We start from the raw sequence: 16,264 nt of genomic DNA on the forward strand, positions 1-16,264 counted from the left end.
GTCTTATAAATAACCACAACATTACAATTACTTTATGGTAATTAAATATCCGCAAAATATAGCATTAACATAAAATCAACCCCTTAACATTGAAACTTGACGGGCACCTGTCCACTTACAGGGGTACTGACATGTGCGACATGTGTCAAATCAAGAATAACTTTACTGAAGTAAGGACAATGAAGTAAGGACATGGCAGGAAAAAACAGCCTCTTACCTGTTGCCCAAGGGGGGTTCACCAATAAAGTAAAGGTAATTGCCTGTCTGAATTATATTGAGAGTCTTTCATACATTAACACTGACAATTCTTATGAACGTGTTAATATGACACGAAGATGATGAGAAAAAGGGTGTCCTCTAATACTTAAAAAGATGAACGCGGTATTCTCTATACACTTTGCAAAGTGAATGCAAATAAAGCGCTTAATTTGTAGAGGACAGTTACAACAATGAACCAACTGATATAGAAATGCAAAAATGTTTAAAATAGTATATCTCTAAGAAATGGTGTGAATTATTTGAAAAATTAAAACTACACAAGTTAAAAAGAAATAATAAATTAAGGCATAGTATATCTGATTCTCATCTCAGGTGTATTGAACTTATTTATCAAACTGAAATTTTGGTGATCAGGTAATAAACTTTATTTTCTTCGAATACTAACAGTTCATTTACATTTAAAGGTGAGAATTATAGAATTCAAATAGAGAAAAATATTCAACGAGTGACCGAACAACACATTAATTCACGAATGCACGTAGCGCATGAGTTAATTATCAGTGTTGTTCGGTCACGAGTTGAATATTTTTCGATATTTGAATTCTTTAATTAGTTATTCTTTTTATTACATTGGCAAATGACTTTTTTTTTTTAAAAGGAATTAATGTAAAACATGTAAGGAACTATATCTTTTATTCTACGCATTCACAATTTGTTTTGATCCACCGTTATCGACGTCTTGACAACGCCTATTGTTGTATGACGTCAGAGAGTGAAATGACCACGTTTATTTCACATGTGAAATTATCGGTTTTTATTTAACTGGGAAATCAATGTAATTTATTGCAGCCAATGTAATAATATGATTTTTTCACAAACATTATGGATGCATTATCTGTTGCTTGATAAATAAAACTACACCTACTCGAAATGTACATCATGTTAAATGGAAGAACAATTTAGTTTTATTATTTTTAAGAGTTGGAAAATGTCAATCGCTTCGTTTGTACACTCATTTCAACATACTAAAATACAGTTTCTTCCATGAAAAATGTTTTAAAATGTCTAACTTCCATTCATAATGTAGAAATAAGAACAAAATTGCCATGTACAAAGGAAATATGTCTATATTTAAAGAAACATTCTGCATATTTGAATGCTTAATCTCCCTTTTTCATATATATTCTATTTACATATTTTCTACATTACAGATAAAATGAAAATATTCTATATAATATGGATTTCTAAAATGTTACATCCCTTATAATAAATTGATGCTTGACAAGTATACAGTTATTCACATCAAAGAAGAATAGTAGATAAAAAGTCACTATCCAGGTCTTTTCAATGCGATCCTAGTGTTAATATCCTTATATAGTAGTTCAGAGTTAATCGAGCAAGGTATAATAACTGGATGAATGGGTTCCAGTAATGTTAATATAGCTATTGTATAGTGAAGTAAATGTTCATGTGATCCTATGTTAATCTGACGACGGGTTATCTAAGGACAATCTTGGCACACCTATAGAGTCGATGAAACTTTACACTAGTAAACTTTATAGATGAAGTTTAATGATTTGATTCAACCCAGGACAATAGTCTAAAATTAATGTGGGGTAAAACATCAACTGTCAGGAAGATAAGATGTAATGTTTGGTACTTTTTTAGTATACAGCATCCATAAAAAATACTTCTATCCACTTCGGTCAGCATTTTTTGCTGATAATCCCTGGACTGGAAACTTTCTCTCAGCTGACAAGCTAGTGTCTTAAAATTTGCTCACCCACCGGGTCAACATATAGCTTTAAACAAAAGACAAGTGTCCATGCACTATGTCAAGCTTTAAATCGTTCTGAGTTTAGACAAATTGGTAACAGATTTAAAATATCAATAATATGCTATCAACACTCAACCCCTTAAGGAGAACAAAACATTAGGGGCGGATTAAATATAAGAACTGAAGGAGTTTCCGACATGAACAAGTAGCGATGTAAAACTATTTATTTAGCATTCCAGTCTCCTCTTCATTAGTGGAAAATAATACCCTCACGAATGTTCAATAAAAATAAAGTAAAAGACAATTAATAAAAAAGCAGATTAATGAACAATAACCTCGAGACAATAACACTTTACAAGTACAGTTGGTTTCACACTAGTAATTTGTTTGGCCCTTTATAGCTTGCTGTTTGCTGTGAGCCTAGGCTCCGTGTTGAAGACCGTACCTGACCGATATTGGTTTATTTTTTTTTTATAAATTGTGACTTGGATGGAAAGCTGTATCATTGGCACTCATACCACATCTTCCTATATCTATATATGTAAAACAATGACGAATATGACCTGGTTATGCAATGTTCACAGACTCTTATATCAACATTAATGTACTTCACCTACTGATGGGAAATCATGCTGCCTGAATATCTGATTATTTGTTATAAAATGACGTCACAAACAGTACAGGAAGACACGATGTATATTTTCATCATAATATTATTACTGGAAATGACTGTCAATAGTATTAAAGCTATTTATAGTATAAGTCACTGTGTTACCAAGATAACTTTTCTCATTTACTTAATATTTCAGTTTTTAAGAAAAAGTACTAAAGGGATATAACTCTACTTGAAGTCATTGCTTTTGAAGAACAATTTTGAATGCGCAAATGAAAAAAAAAAAGAAAAGAAAAATAATTGACGGCTCTTGTAAAAAAGAAAATAATAACTGACAGGTAATGAACTGTTATGTCATGATGAACTGTAAAAATGTTCAACAGTACCTTTCGGTAGAATATGCAAGATGTTTCATGGTAAAAATTTCGAAATTTATGAAGCCTCAAAGCCAGTCAAAGATCATTATCGACAATTGCAGCGCCAAACAAATTCATTACATGTCAAGATACCCCACAACAGACTGTAACATGCAGCACGCATTGTTATAAATCACTGGAGAACTTTAATTAGGAAAAGCTTTTTAACAGATGATGAATATCTAAGTTACAAATTGTCTGAAAGAAACTTAAACTTTTTCTTAAACGCATAAGCAGAACAAATAATTAGTAATAATAGAAAACGAAATAAAAAAGATGATGATAATTTTAAAGTTAAATAAAGGGATGGCATAGATGATGTCTTCATTTGAGCTACGAGATATACTCACATAAGACAAAATGAATCTCGAATCAATCTCATGCAAAGTAATTAATTCAAAAGTGTCTGAGCTAAAACAATAGGATGAACCTTTATACAGGCGTTAGTTCTCCACGTAATGACATTCAAACATATAGGAGGACAAATGAATGTTATTGAACAGTCTTACAGCTGTGATTAAACAGTATATCGAACGGAAGAATGATATATGATATCTGATCCAATACTATATAACTTCATAAATCAACATAGAAATAATTTGTTTGGTGAACTATTAGTTTACATGATATAATATATCTTGAGATGGTAAAAACACGTCTAGTTTATAAAAATTACAGTAATGTTTACTATGGTCATGATATATTCGACTTTTCATCAAATTAATAAGGAATTTTCGGGTATTCAACATGAGACAGAGGAGAGAGAGAATTTCTTACCTCACAATTTCAACAGAAACAACGTGGCGTTGATTGCAGTACACATCACGGAAAATCCCATACATCGTTCATCATAACACCCACAAATTGCATTTACGTTTAATTTCATGTTACATGAACAACTAATTCGTCTAGTTCTTTCATGGAAATAATTGTCTCCATTCTCATATTTGAATACAGATGGTGTTTTACCGATGAGACTGTTTAATTTATTTTGAAGAGGGATTCTAATGACAGTTCGCAGACAACTATTGTACTGAAAATATTTTTCTATTCATTCCTGATTAATAGAAGACGATTTTGATAGACACCTTACCATTATCTAACTATTGCTTAACTAGACTTTAACCGATTATACACAGCGATGCTTTTCAACAATACGACAGAAATGACACTGACGAAGAAAAGGAACCCTAATGATATCCTTGAGACGCACGTAATTTCATTTATATTTTTTTGTCCTCAAAGAATATATTTATTTATAAATGGTTTGTGGATGACACCTATTGCGTAAGAATGTAATTGGTATCTTTAATAATTTGTCACTTTCAAAGTTCTTTACAAATTACGGGGTTTATATTTGTTTAGATGATTTATTATATTACAAACAATTACAGTAGAATCCTTTAAAGTATTACCTGTCTTTTGCAACGAAAAAAAAAGCAGAATGTTATAAAGTAGATTGATATACATATAAATTGTTGGTGTTAAACACTCTAATTGGTATTTGCTATACTCTATGTCAGTAGTTATTGGTGGAAAGAAACCAGAATGCAAGATCGAGTCAACAACATGTGGTAAGAAAACATACAATTCCTTGTCGATTAAGTTTGGAGACAAACCCAACTGCCACGCGCGAAGTTGAAACTAAAAAAAATCTTCTTAAGATAGCGATGACCTACTTGGACCACTCGGTCAGCGATTCCCCATAATAAGTTGACAATACTCATTTAATAACAGCTGGTTTCTGGTCGCATCAGAGTTTCTTGAGTGATTCAAAATATTAAAGATATCGCGACTTATAAATTTGACAAATGTATCTTGTGATTTAAACTCATACTACGAATATTGATGACTGTTGTTAATAAATACAACTGATAAAAGACATTATCTTCAATAACTATATGAATGAACCTTTCAATAAATTAATGGATCTGAAAGCACAATGAAAGATTGAAAAAGAATAAAAATATCGAAATTTCAAATAAGAAACCTCTACACGTTAAGTATTTTGTAAAATCCTTATAAAAATCGGCCGACGGAAAGTACAGACCAGGCACGCTTAGAGCTAGATGTAACAAGAAAGCAGAAAGTTAATTTTGAAATTGTCATACCATATATCGAGTTAATACAGTTATTATTGTCATAAAACACTGGTTTTACCTTTATTTACCTTTTCTTTTTCTTTCGCTTGGTGTAGTGGTAAACACCATACTAGTACTGAGTTCTACGAAAAAATACTTTAACACTGTTCTACAGACACTTAAAACGTGACTTACAAGTCAGCAAATAAGACATACATTGTAATTTACCAATCACACCATGTAGTAGTTACTCTAATCATTGAAGTATTATATTGTCGATATATTACTTCCATGGTCTAATTGACCACAAACAAAACACTAGTTTAGTTGTAGAAGTACCGGTTGTGATTTGACTTAAATAAACTAAACGAGGAGATTTTGCACTTAAAGACGATTAGTTGGACCTGCTTAAGTACAATATTTACAAAATCGTTATAGACCATACATAGTAAATGCAATTTAATATTACGTATTAAAATTCAATTTGCACAGTGATATTTGAAAGGCATTTATAAAGATATGTAAATATATATTTCGTATTACGTAACGTATGTTTGTGATAATTACAGCTATCAAACCGCCTACTGCTTCATTCTGTATTATTTCCCACAATCAAACTTAGTTTTTTTCATCTTGCATACTGTGAGGCTCGTCATTTTAAATTCCACAGATGCACATTTAAATATTAACGAACGTTCATGTTAGCGTCTGTTACTAATATAGCGAACCACACAACGTATTTGTTCGTCGAATATCATAACCTTTCGTGCAATATACATGTACTTGTATGTACATCTTATGTTTACACTACCAACCATGTACGTTTCAATTTGACCCTAAGCCAATTTGAAGGACGAAAAATACTTTCTTCTGCACAATAAAGAAATGTACTATTTCAATAGTCTGATACTCGAATCAAAAGTACTTAAGTGATCTTTTGAAATAAGTAGTTCCCGTTTAAAATTCTGGCACATATTGTGAGTTTGAAAGACTATTCCGAGATACTACACAGCTAATTTATATCAAACTTGAATGAAGGCGCCCATCGTGTGTGTGTTTTTTTCGAAGAAAAATATCCTCAACAAAGATACCAGGCTTATAACTTTGAACGCAAAACGCGCTTTTCGTCTACAAAAGACCCATTAGTGTCGCTCAAAACAAAAACTTCAAAGGTGAGTACATGACAAACTTGAAAAGATTTGAGCGTCAAAAATTCCGAATAAATTTTGGCAAGATATATTTTCAAACTTTCATTCCTGAAAGTTTATCCCCAACTTACATCAGATGCAAATTAAAGAATTTATATGCAAGATCCATTATTCTAACCCAACTATTCGTGATATATCATCTGTCTCATAACGCCATTGAAAACAGGAACATATCAGTTATAACACGTACGAATATGTCATCTTAATATTGAGTGTGCCTGAGGATTAAATAAAGTGGCGATAATGAAACTGTCATACTTTTAATATTGTCTATCTTATAAGTATAGTAATAATGATAGACAACCACTACGGATCATTACTGTTATGTTTCGCTAATGGAAGGGTCATTAATTTAACTAATGCTATTCTTTTCCGTTATGTTTGCGTTATAGATAAATCTATAAATTTGCAATTAACTGAAAAGCATGAACAATGCTTAAAAGTTTATGAAATTTATGAATATTGAAGACTGTCATTAAATAGACAGAAATGGACTAATGATGGCTTTTAATGTTATTCATAACAACTGATTGTTCTATGTATAGAGGTCAAATTAAAAAACAGCATTTTTCAATATACAAAAGTCAACAGAATTTACCGGTATCTAGTTAATGTGGAGCTAAGAGGAGTTGAAAATAAGAAAAATCACAAAAATACTGAACTCCGAGGAAAATTCAATCGAAAAGTCCCTGGCAAAATCAAATGACAAAACACATCAAAAACGAATGGACAACAACTGTCATATTCATGACTTGGTACAGGCAATTTCAAATGTAGAAAATGGTGGATTGGTAGCAAGATAATATCACCAAATATCACCTTAACCACGTCAGGTATATGACTGTTGTTTTCTATTCGTTCCATAGGTTGATATAGTCTAACAGTTGATTTTTCATGTTTAATGGACGTCCCCCGTGTTGAATTTAGTTCAAAGTTCGGTTTGTTTGTTAATCCTTTTTTTATTATTATTCATGTCATGGTAAGGAACTGATTTACTGTTAGGTTCAGTAACTTGCATTCAAAGAACCGGTTATTGCTTTAATCATAAGTTTTGCATTGAACATATTGGTTGATTTTCTTTCATACATTCGCCTTGCAGCACTGTAGCACAATCGTGTGTGAAAATTCAGTATGCCTAATACAGATCATTTTGAAATGACTTTCCAACCGCCTAATCAAATAAAGTGTTGATTATAATGTGTCTGTTTACGACGTCTGAATTATACAACATCTAGCGTTGGTAACCTTAATAATCAAATCATGGTATTAGCCGCTGTCCGTCTGATACAGGATTTAATGAACACTTCCTTTGAATTAAGATAAGACGTTTTTCTTTCTTTAGTAATCATTAAGTGTTTTGATGAAGACTGTTTTCACTCAATCCAATCAGTTGTTAATCGTTAGGTTCTTATTTAGAATCCCTAGCCATCTGGTGCTGGATGCACTGAACAAATACTTCTATTATAGAACAGCAAACTTGCTAATTGTATGAAACTTATATTTTATAAGAAATATAGCTTCCATTTACCATTATACACAAAATAATATGAATAGATATTCATATAATGCTAATGAAATAAAATGTCAAGTGTGTCTTTATATAATCAATTAAATAAAATGAGAATGGAATGTGTGAAACAATCACCATTCAAATAGAAAACAAAATATGCTACTATTTCCCTATTTTTTTCTAGTATCTATTTAATGTGTTTACTATTTGAATTGTTTCTGCAGTTGATTTTTTTTATATAGTCCCGTTGATAAAAAGCTGTACATTTATGACGATTTTACGTAGAACTCACGATGTATTTAAGTTTTTAAAGGGTGTTTGGTTAGTCTTTCAATTACGTTTATCCTGCATTTATTTTTATTCATGCGATATGATATTCACTAGTAAGAGTATGAGATTAAGATGCACATCGGTGTTATTTTGTGTAACGACAGTTATTTTTGCAATAAATCTTGTGTTTTCAAGTTCAGTTTTATTTCATATGAAATCGTTTATTATCCATTAAACCATTTACTAAAGCAATTCCATTACAATGACACAAATCGGTTGGTTAATTCCAAAATCGACCCTGTTAACTGTCGAACTTAATTAAATTTGGTTGCATATTCGTTGCACATTTCACACCAGGGAAATCTACTAAACTTTCATTTCTTGCTTCGAAGACTGTCAATGAAATGGTTATAAACTTTCCCCCGTTTGATCGACATTTTGATTACAGTAATTGAACCTTTGATGCAGTGCACAACTTCCTGACATCTGGCAATACGAAAGCAATGGCTAGAATAAATTTTAATCAACGGCACTACAACCTTTGTCATGGTATGTTCACACTGCGTTTTTACAATATGGAGATTAATGCAAGGTCAATTATCGATTTTTGATGTACTACATGATAATATTAGCAGATGCACCTAAAATCGTTTTACTTTCATGTAGTTTATCAAGTGTGACTTCCGGTAGCACGCTAAAATCGCGACACACGTAGTCATAGTCTAGTGATAGCAGGTATTGATCGTCGCTGGGGGTCTGTATGACAGGTATGTAGGAAGAACATGAAAGAAATAGTGGCAGTATATATTGTTAGATACACTGGTGGAAATCAAGTTGAAGTGTTGATATTAGAAATGCCAAAATAGTTAGAAACATAGAAATTATGACCAGATCCGATTAAAACTCACCTGTGTGGGCACGATTTAACTCATACTTACAAACAATATATCAAAAGCATGTTGGCACAAGAAAACAAGATCCTCGGCAATGATTGCAAAACACATGTACAACTTCAAAGAAAAAGCTAATCAGATGGGATAAAAAATGGAAATATTACTAAGTTTGATAGATTGATGCCAACAGCAAGGGATTTAAACTGAACAAAAGTTACTGCACAAATAAACAAATAATATTCATATTAATCGTTTTGAATAAAAAAAATCACGTAAAAAACTTATAAAAGGAAATGAAACAAAATCTGAACAACCAAAGCCGACCAAACTTCTTGAATTTTAGTATCCTTATAATGCTTGTTATTTTTTTTTAAAGTAGAAATTAATAGTTTTCCGCAAAATAACTCCTGAAAGCTTTTCTCTGTCATTCAGAGTGAATTTCGATTTTTGAGTTTGACTGTCCCTCTTGCATCTTTCGTCCCTCTTTTGCAACATCTCATGTTTTTCATGTCATGTGTCCTTTTATTAGTTGTCAATAGTTTCGTTTTACTTTGACCTTCTTATATCACCGTCTTTGTATTCACGAAACGCGCAGTTAACAATTACTGTTTAAACACTATTTCAATACGAAAGTGATGTTTTTCTACAACGATCCAAGCGGCTTTTAAAAATTCGGTGGGAGAAGAACGAGAAAAGTGGATCACTGATGCTACAATGTAACATATCAACTGACGAGGAACATAATAGAGGTTGTGAATCGGGGTTACAGAAAGGAGAATATATGACAAAAGAAATAAAGAATAGAGAATAATGGGGTGCTAAAATATTTTGTAAATATAAAAAAATGCCTTCAAAAATTGAAAGATTGGGTAAATATAATGAGTGATTACAGAAAAGAACAACGTCCAGAATGTTGTTATTAAGTAATCACAGAATATATAGGCATCATTTTTACAGATAAAAATAATGCGAAAAATATAAAAGGATACGGAAAAGAAGGACCCCAACCAAACCTTTTATACCAGATATTAACAGAATAACCGGAAACAAACCGAACATTGCATCAACTCATGTGCTCCAGAAATGTAAACATATCTTGGTCTACGGCGTATTGCTCATGTGAGCTTAAACCCGGGTGTAAATCTGATTCAGTAGATCACATTTGAGAACAAAGGACATTATTTTGGTTACTAGAATTTGATCATATTTGTCGTCATCAGTGAAAGAGATATTCCATACTTATCAACTAACTCGTAAGTGCATAGTTGATTCGCCATTAAAAACTGTCTCAGACATCAGATCATTATTTGTTCCAATTGAAGGGAATCAAAAAGTATTGGATATTTTCAGCAAAGTCATAAGTGTTCATTTATTATGAATTTTGATGAAGGAATTCATCAATAAAACCCTTTTATCTAATGCTTTTCCTGATTGTTTATTAGTGATTATAGGGAAAGGACATTATTGTGAATGGAAAATAATTGTAAGGTTATGGAAATCTGTGGTGGATTGTTACACGATTTATTGACAGAGACAAAACACATCTGACTTACTAATGTTAAATGTTTTTTGCCCACAAACAAATGATGGAATTGCATTTTGATTAACGAAAACAAGAAGAAGACATCGTGTTCCGTTTATCAGAATATTTCGCGTGACAAACTTGAGAAAGATATTCTTATACAAGGCACGGCGATTGACTTTAATAATTTAAAAAAAAAATAATAAGCGCGAAATGGTGCAATCTTAATGAAAGTATGGTTAGTAGCTGATGTGAAGATGCGTTACAATAATCGTTACATTATAACGAAATGTAAAAAGGACTCGCCAACAAAAATGAAATGTTTAAATAAATCTGTAATGGTCTTAATATCTCGTTAAATGGCTGTAATATGTCATTTAGTTTTAAAAGTAGTTGTAAAAGAACAAACAAAGCAATACAAAATTAGTACTTGATAAATAGCATATCCAAAGTGCATTTACATTCCCCCGGAACGCTCAAAGTTGAATATTTAAAATCTTGGTATGTATAAGAACCAAAACACATCAAGAGCCATCTGACAATAGAGAATATAAACCCAACAACCAGATGCATATAACGTCAACGTTGCCCGAGGGATTTGAAAATTTAATTTCTTGATAAATTGATCAAAAGTTACTCCTATCAAATAATAATGTAAACTTTATCAAAACAGGAAAAAAATAAAGCACAACTTAGACTATTGAAAATTAGTATCGTCATTTTGTGTGTGTTTATCATCGTAAATCAAATAGATAAGTTGACGTTTGGTCACCTGATGCCAATTCAAGTATCGCAGTGAGGACAAGAATTGCTATTGATGAACAATTGATAGTACCCTGGGAAATACACAGGTGTAAAAATCGGAACGACGATATCATAGTTGGTACGAACATTGCTATTTAATAATTCTTTAAATAAAAAGAAATTTTCGGCTCTCCCTTGCGAGTATGGTCTTGTGGAAACGATGATAGTCCGTTGGAAGGGGACGATAAATGCCTGACCCGTAATAAGAGAGAGTCATATCTCTTGCACGTTAACGACACCCTTGTAGATTTCGAAAAAAGAGCAGACTAATGCCGCTACAGGGCAGCACTCGCACCCGCAAAGTGGAAAGGGATTAATACAAGTTGCAAAACTTGTTTTCCAATCCACTTTGAATAATATGTTTAAACTAAACTAAATAAAAGGAAAAACACAGGGGTCAAATAATTCCTTGCTTCTTCTATAGAATACTGTCATCTTGACTTTTCTTACTTAAATACTAGTATGAAATGATAGTGTATGCTAATTAAGGAACTAAATAATCAGATGTCATATGTCCTAACAAGCTTTATTCTAAATTACAATGCAATTGTGGTCTTAACAGATGGTCAGAAGGGTACATTGTGTCAACAGTGAACACATTATAAAGATAAAGTGGAGATCCAAATATGCAAACATAACAATAGACAGATTACATAGAAAAACTGTATAATGATAGTTACAGAGAATCTGCTTTCAAGTGTTGATTTAATGGGATTACTCTAATAGTGTGCATTGAATGACCACCCTCCAAAGGTATGCATGCATTTGTGAACACCAACAGGTTTGAATCTTTTGTATTTTACAATTTATTATCTCCACTCGACAATATTCAACAATAGACTATCGGCGATTGCTTTTCAGATCGCCCAGAAGGTCAAAAGGTGAGTGTTTATTGCATTATGGGTATTTTCAATATGGAGGAAGAAGATATTTGACAATAGACCATCGGCTATCGCTTTTCAGATCGCCCAGAAGGTCAAAAGGTGAGTGTTTATTGCATCATGGGTATTTTCAATATGACGGAAGAAGAAACAGATATTCGTGCTTTACAAAATGGCCACCTTGTTATAGTGTCTAGGATTTCATTATTTAATGACGAATGTTCATGGGTGTTTCAAGGGTCAGGAATGTTCTCATTGTTAAATAGAATATGCTTTTGGTGTATTCATTTTGGTACTTATTGCTTTCAAATTCACTATTCATAATCTATTTTCTGTATTTAAATAAAATTATCTTAATGATAAATCTTTTATTGCACAATGCACGCAAAGTATTGTTGATAATCGGTTTCGGTGGTCCCTTTAAAAGATGAGATTCTTCATGATAAATGTAAATCAAGAACAAATAGACTGATGGAGTTGTTTCAATAGGGTACTAATAAACTAACAGGGAGGTAAAATAATATTATTTTTTCGTTAACATTTTGCGTATTTATGTGAGTAGAAACGGACATATTCATTTTTGTAGAAAGAAATGTCGAAAATGGATTTATACTATATTTGAATAAGTTTATATAAATAAGATATTTATAAAATGTAAACCATTATGTGTGTAACATTTTATAAAAGAAGCTATTTGAGGAAATGCATTGATTAACTACGGAGACCAACTTTAGAACAGATATATTCATTTAAAAATGAGGTATGAGACAATTCTCTACACGAGACACTAAAGAAACCTTTTAAGGCCAAAGTCAAGCTTCAACAGGGAGTCTTGGCTCACACTGACCAGCAATAATCTATAAATGGCTCCTAAAAAGACTAGTGTAAAACCTTTCAAACAGGAAAACCAACGTACTAATAAAAAACCCCGAAAAACAAGAATCACTTATGAACAACATCAACAAACGATAACCACTGAACAACAGGTTCCTATATTGATTTAGCTTTATAGACCATTCCGTGGATACATGTCAAACCATTCGAATAACGTACTTTCAGTGTTTCTTAATTCGACCCGTTGAATCTGTTAGTTGTAGGTATATCCCTTTATCAAACCTTTATTATATTGATAGTTCAGACCTTTATTGAAATCGGTGATGTTATCAATGCTGCTTGTGTATTTCATTATGTGAAGATCCTCCTAGATATCGATACAAATATTCGATCAAAGAATCTGTACTTAGAATAATAAAACACAACGAAGATCGTCTCCAATCCTTTAAAGAACCTCTCTTAATAAAGGTAGATCTACCTGTGAAAGATGATGTTTACCACCCTGGAATCATTAGGTCACATCTAAAGGTCACATTCCAGACGACTGATCTCCGTGATAATGTATGTTTTTACGTTGTTGCAATACACCGATAGTCTTGTGATAAGTATCAGAGTTACTGTTGGTATTACACTATTAAATGTTCCCGATGACATAATTGATACTAGTAGATCTCATGAAGATCAATGATCGGCAAATTTTATACAAAGGTTATACAGGAAGAATGTAATATGTACAGTCATAAAAACAATTGAAATTAATCTCTGTTCCTTGTTTTATTGACATTAAATCTAAAAAAAAAACTGTACGCTTTGACGTTTTTTAAACTTTCTAATATATCAATATAAAGAATAAGAAAAATGTGCTATGTTTTTCAACTCTCCACTAGAGATCAAATGAGTTAAATGTACGCAACAGTGGGTAACACGAATCGAGTCTTTGCTGATATCAACTTATATATATATGAGAAATATCAACGAGTTTTGAATTTATAAGAAAGATGGTGAATTACGAATATGTATAACTGACTGGTGTTTGTAAGTGTACTATATATGTCATTCGTTATAATTTGTACGTATTTGATAGCATCACAGATACCTTTAAACATTAAAATATCAAATGGTTCCTACCAATTTGTGAATACTATTGTATCATTAAATGAGTCGGATGTTTCCCTATCTACGTGGGCAGATAAAGATACTAACATTTGTGCTTAAATGACTCAGAAAAAAAGTTTTATGTGATCCTGATCAACCGATTTCTAGTTAATTTGATTTTAAAAGACACCAGAGAATAAAGATAGCGACGAAATAAATAATTCATGGGCTTAAGCTAACAATATCATTTCAAATGATTCGAAAAAAGTTAAATCACAAAATTCTCCGAAACATAATCAAAACTGAAAGTCCGTAATCAAATTGCAAAATTCAAAGATTGAACACATCAAACGAATGAACAACAACTGTAATATTCCTGACTTGGTACAGGCATTTTCCTATGTAGAAAATGATGCATTAAACCTGCTGATATATAGGAAATTGATTTAATACAATGCTACATAGCCTTTACTGTTTTAAGATTGTCTGCTGACAGTAAAGCTATTTGAGGAATAATTTTATGCTTATGACCTATGTAGAAATTATCTTTTACGTCGTTTGATCTATGGTTATGGGTTGTCTCATTGGCAATCCTACTGACATCTTATTTTTATATAAGATTTAGAAATACTACAGAGGTGCGTTCCGTGCTGAAAGATGATGATGACAAAAAGAAATACCTGATACTGTATGCTACTCATTTAAAATATAAGAATAATTCAATATAAATACATATCCACAAATGAGGGACAACATATCCAACAGTTTGGAGTTGCCAGTGACATGTCTCGTGGAGACTAGACTAACGTTTGTCTCACTCAAATACCAAATAAAGAATCAATAATGACTTTTACCCTCGCCGCAAAAACACTTGCTTCGACAAAAGTTTGTCAATTTTAAAACATCAAAGTGATGAAGATAAAGTTTTATATTTTCATTATAGCCTAACAGGTGCAAAATAACGGTACAATTGTTATTCAATCATTGTGAGATTCCAATGTGAACACAGTTATAATCAAATCTATTAAAACATAAAATATATTTAATGAAAAATTTATATTTTTAACAGGACTATGATTATTTTGGTATATAGGGATCTAACAATTTATTTTAAATTGCAGTTTTACAGGGTATTAAACATGAATAAAGACATCATATTTTTAATTTGCCTTTTTACCTTTACATTAACTTGTTACAGTTTCTCAAGCAATTAACACTGCTCACTTGATATAAGTTTTATATAAAAGTTTATATTCAATACAAACATGTAGTCACACTTTTGTTGATGACCTTACTACTGATGTTGAACTCTAGATGTCTTTGTGTTTTTTGTTTACTTCTAAACAGCAACAATAAGACCTTATCAGACGCATTAACTGGGGTTATATCAATGAACATTTTTAATAATCGTTTAATGAGTTCTATAATATAATCAAATGTATTGCAATTCAGCATAATGATAAGACTTTAGTTCCATCTTTATTTAAAAAATTCTTTCAAAGCAGAAAAGGTGTTTTCTCATAAAAATCGCCTTATAAGTTTACATAAAGATGGTTCAAAGGTAACTAGAAGTAACAACATGAAAATTAATAGATAGGTATATATGATGTCTCTTGCCTGCCTCTGACTTAAAGTTGGACTAAACCTTTAAAATCTCAGCCACCAAGTAACTGAAATACACTTTGACTGAAACTGTATTTCTCATTGTTAGTTTACAATATATTATCGTATGCAGATATGATTAATCTTTTCCATTTGGATATTTACTATTCTTTGAGTTGACAATTTTGCAGTCGACACCATATAAACGTTAACAAAACGATACTCTACCATTAATCCGTGCATGTTCTATTAATGGTTTTGGTAAACTTTCTTCAAATGATTGATGGGTAACGGTACAGGAAGTCGGAATAATTAAGAAACTGTCAAATCCTGATAAGGAGCCCATGTAAATTAAATCTGAAGACCATCGGGATTCAATAAACGGAGAAGAGTCAAGACAATTTGTCAATGTCACTAACTTTTGCAATTGCGTACTCATAACAACCTATGATAACAAGCAAAAGCAGAATTATCTAACTCATGTGAAAGAACGTTAAAACGACACCAATGGTTATATGTAATATGTTTAATTTTCAATA

The 16,264-nt window shown here is 31.7% G+C and overlaps 1 protein-coding gene across 2 annotated transcripts in view; it reads right to left on the bottom strand.

Moving 5' to 3' along the window:
- Positions 1–16,264, bottom strand: part of LOC139500898 (D-glucuronyl C5-epimerase-like) — a 91,745-nt gene that overhangs the window by 73,614 nt on the left and 1,867 nt on the right. The window contains exon 1 of one of the 2 annotated variants that reach the window (XM_071289798.1): positions 3,803–4,219. The exons of the other annotated variant lie outside the window; for it this stretch is intronic. The gene's annotated coding sequence lies outside the window, so the exon portion shown is untranslated. Of the gene's footprint in view, positions 1–3,802; positions 4,220–16,264 lie in introns of those variants that run through there. 2 annotated transcript variants of the gene reach the window in all.

Source organism: Mytilus edulis, chromosome 13 (genome assembly GCF_963676685.1).
Source record: "Mytilus edulis chromosome 13, xbMytEdul2.2, whole genome shotgun sequence".
NCBI lineage: Eukaryota > Metazoa > Mollusca > Bivalvia > Mytilida > Mytilidae > Mytilus > Mytilus edulis.